Raw genomic sequence first — 4,705 nt, 5'->3', positions numbered from 1 at the left:
CTCTGTGTTCCGTTCCTCCTATATGTACTTCATAGAAATCTTGTGCACATTTTGTTAGGACTTATACCTAAGTACTACATTTTTGAAAAGTGCTAATATAAATGGTACTTTGTTTTTCATTTCAAATTCTACTTGCTCACTGCCGGTATATAGGAAAGTGATGAATTTTGTATATTAATATTGTATCCTGCAAACTTTCTGTAATTGGTTATAAGTTCCAGGAGTCTTTGTTTTTGTTGAATATTTCAGATTCTCTACATAGACAATCATGTCATATGTGAACAAAGATAGTGTTATTTCTTCCTTTCCAATTATCATGCTTTTGTTTCATTTTCTTGTCTTATTATATTGGTTAGGACTTCCAGTACAACGTTGAAAAGGAATGGTAAGGAGACATCCTTGCTCTGTTCCTGATCTTACAGGAAAATCTTCCAGTTTCTTACCATTAAGTATGGTATCAGCTGTAGGTTTTTTGAAGATGTTTTTAATCAAGTCAAATAGATTTCCCTCCATTCCTAGTTTGTTGAGAGTTTTTTTTTTTTTATCATGAATGAGTGTTTGATTTTGTCAAATAGTTTTCCTTCATCTATTAATATGATCACGGGATTTTTTTCTTCTTTAGCTTGTCGGTGTAATGGGTTATATTGATTTCTCAATTTTGAATCAGCCTTGCATACCTGGGATAAACCCCACATGATCATGGTGTATAGTTCTTTTAATGTATTGTTGGATTAGACTTACTTAATACTTTGTTGAGGATTTTTGTACCTGTGCTAGTGAGAGATTCTGATCTGTAGTTTCCTTTTCTGTAATGTCTTTGTCTGGTTTTGGTATTTGGGTAAGGCTAGACTCATAGGATGACTTAGAAAGTATTCCCTCTGCTTCTATTTTCTGAAAGAGAATGCACAGAATTAGTATAATTTCTTCCTTTAATTCTCGGTAGAATTCCCCAGTGAGCCCATCTGATTCTGTTACTTTCTGTTTTGGAGGGTTGTCACTTACTGATTTGATTTCATTAATATTCAGATTGTCTGCTTCTGTGTGAGTTTTAGCAGATTCTTTCAAATAATTGGTCCATTTCATCTAGGTTATCAAATCTGTGAGAATAAAGTTGTTCATAATATTCTTTGATTATCCTCTTAATGTCCATGAGATCTGTAGTGATGTCCTCTCTATCATTTCTGATTTGTGTCCTCTCTCTCTCTCTTTTTTTTTTAAAGATTTTTATTTATTTATTTCACAGAGAGAGACACAGCAAGAGAGGGAACAAAAGCAGGGGGAGTGAGAGAGAGAGAGAAGCAGGCCTCCAGTCAAGCTGGAGCCCCATGCGGGACTCGATCCCAGGACCCTAGAATCATGACTGGAGCTGAAATTAGACGCTTAACAACTGAGCCACCCAGGTGCCCATGTCCTCTCTCCTTTTTAGTTAGCCTGGCTAGAGGCTTATCGGTTTTTATTTATCTTTTCAAAGAACCAGCTTTTATCAATTTCTCTGTTGATTCCCTATTTCTGCTTTAATTTTTTATTTTCTTTCCTTCTGGTTTTGGATTTCATGTTCTCTTCTTTTTCTAAGTTTCTAAAGTGGAAGCCTAGATGACTGATTTTAGTGTTTTTTTTTTTTTTTCCTAAAACATCCATTCAATGCTCTAAATTTCCCTCTATGCTCTGTTTTTGCTGCATGCCACAAATTTTAATAAGTTGTATTTTAACTTTTATTTAGTTAAAAATATTTAAAAATTTCTTTCAAGAATTCTTCTTTAACCTATGTATTATTTAGAAGTGTGTTGTTTAAAAAAAAAAAAAAAAGAAGTGTGTTGTTTAATCTCCAAGTATCTGGGGGATTTTCCAGTTATCTTTCTGTAATTGATTTCCAGTTAATTTTACTGTGTGATTCCCGTTGTTTTAAATTTGTCAATGTGTGTTTCATGATCCAGAATATGGCCTATCTTGGTGAATGTTCCATGTGAACTTGAGAAGAATGAACGTTCTGCAGTTATTGGGTGAAGCAGTCTATAGGTCTCAGTTATATCCAGTTGATTGATGTTGCTATTGAGTTCAACTACGTCCTTACTGATTTTCAATTTTCTGGATCTGTCCATTTCTGAGAAAGAAGTGTTGAAGTTCTCAACTATAATAGTGGATTCAGCTATTTCTTTTTGCAGTTCTATCATTTGTTGCCTTACATATTTTGACACTCTATTGTTAAACATATCCATACTAAGAACTGATATGTCTTCCTGGAGAATTGACCCTGTTATTGTGATATAATGCTCCTCACTTTCCCTGATAACTTTCTTTGCTGTGAAGTCTGTTCTGTCTAAAATTAATACAGGTACTCCTGCTTTATTTTGATTAGTGTTAGCATGATGTATCTTTCCCTATCTAATTAATTTTAATCTATCTATCTATATATTAAAGTGGGTCTTGTAGACAACATATTGTTGAATCTTGTTTTTTGATCCACTGTGATAATCCCTGCCTTGTAGTTAGTTTATTTAAACCTTTGATGTATAAGGTAATTATTGATATAGCTGGATTAATCTCTACCACATTTGTTAGTTTGTCCTTTTTCTTTGTTCTTATTTTTACATTATACTTCTTTTCTTCCTTATGTGGTTTTAATTGAGCGTATTAGATGATTCCATTTTCTCTCGTTTCTTAGTATATCGGTTATACTTACTATTTTACTCTTTTTAGTGGCCTAGAATTTACAGTATACATTTACAACTAATCGAATTCCACTTTTATTTTTTATTTATTTATTTTTAAAGATTTTATTTATTTATTTGACAGACAGAGATCACAAGTAGGCAGAGAGGCAGGCAGAGAGAGAGAAGAGGAAGCAGGCTCCCCGATGAGCAGAGAGCCTGATGTGGGGCTCGATCCCAGGACCCTGGGATCATGACCTGAGCTGAAGGCAGAGGCTTTAACCCACTGAGCCACCCAGGCACCCCTCGAATTCCACTTTTAAATAACACTATACCACTTCATGGGTAGTGCAGATATCTTATAATAACAGAATAGTTCTTTTTTTTTTAAGATTTTATTTATTTATTTGAGAGAGAGAGAGAGAGAGAGAGCACGAGAGGAGAGAGGTCAGTGGGAGAAGCAGACTCCCCGCCAAGCAGGGAGCCCGATGTTGGACTTGATCCCCGGACTCCAGGATCATGACCTGAGCCAAAGGCAGTTACTTAACCAACTCAGCCACCCAGGTGCCCTGGTAACAGAATAGTTCTAATTCTCTCCTCCCATCCCTTGTATCATTGCTGTCATTCCTTTTACTTATACACGAGCATGTAAGCCTGCACACACACATGGAATTGAAAACATTGTTGTTATTATTATTTTGAACAAACCTTTGTTAGATCAATTAAGATAAGAAAAGTAAACATTTTTATTTTTACCTTCACTTGTTCCTTCTCCCATTTAGTTAGATTTAAGTTTTGACCAATATCATTTTCCTTTTCTCTTTCGACATTTCTTGCAAGGTAAGTATACTAGCAACAAAATCCTTCATTTTTTTGTCTGAGGAAAAAAACTCTTATTTTTAAAAAAAGATTTTATTTATTTATTTTAGAGAAAGAGAGAGAGAGAGCACACATGCACAAGTTGTGGGGGAGCAAAGGGAAGAATCTTCAAGCAGACTCCCTGCTGAGTGCAGAGCCCAACATGGGCGCTATCCCATGACCTATGATATCATGACCTGAGCCAAAACCAAAAGTCAGATGCTCAACCTACTGAGCCACTCAGGTGCCCCTAAACTCCTTTATTTTTGAAGGACAATTTCACAGCATACTGAATTCTAGGTTGGCGGGGTCTTTTTTCTCCCAGCAATTTAAATATTTCATTCTACTCTCTTTTTACTTGCATGGTTCTGAGGAAAAGTCGGATGTATTTCTTACCTTTTATTCACTATAGGTAAGGTGTTTTTCTTTTTTCTTTTTTTTTTTTTAAAGATTTTATTTATTTATTTGACAGAGAGAGATTACAAGTGGGCAGAGAGGCAGGCAGAGACAGAGAGGAGGAAGCAGGCTCCCTGCCGAGCAGAGAGCCCGAAGCGGGACTCGATCCCAGGACCCTGAGATCATGACCTGAGCCGAAGGCAGTGGCTTAACCCACTGAGCCACCCAGGTGCCCCGGGTAAGGTGTTTTTCACTTTTGATTTCTTTTAAGATTTTTTTCTTTATCTTTGATTTTTTTGCATTTTGAATATAACATGCCTAGGTATAGTTTTTGTTTTTTTGTTTTGTTTTCTTTTGTTTTAGGGTAGTTTGGGGGCGGGATTTATCCTGCTTGGTGTCTTCTGAGCTTTGTGGATCTGTGGTTTGGTTTTGAAATTAATTTGGGGAAATTCTCAGTCACTATGGCTTCAAATATTTATTCTTGTTCTCTTGTTCCTTCCCCTCTTTGTTCTCCTTCTGTTATTCTCATTATGTATATGTTACTTTTTTTTTTTCTTTGTAGTTGTCCCACAGTTCTTGGATATTCTGTACTGTCTTTCCCCAGTCTCTCTTTTCTAATTTTTTAGTTAAAAAATTTCAATCTCAGAAGTTTTCTGTGGAGATATCCTCAAGGTCAGTGTTTCTTTCCTCAGCTGTGTCCAGTCTACTGATGGACCCATTGAAGGCATTCTTTTTTTTAAAAAAATTTTTTTATTTATTTATTTTGACAGGCAGAGCTCACAAGTAGGCAGAGAGACAGGCAT

The sequence above is a fragment of the Neovison vison genome, chromosome 7 (genome assembly GCF_020171115.1).
Source record: "Neovison vison isolate M4711 chromosome 7, ASM_NN_V1, whole genome shotgun sequence".
Taxonomy (NCBI): Eukaryota; Metazoa; Chordata; class Mammalia; order Carnivora; family Mustelidae; genus Neogale; species Neogale vison.
The sequence above is the reverse complement of the archived record's forward strand: the minus strand, read 5'-3'. Positions refer to the sequence as shown.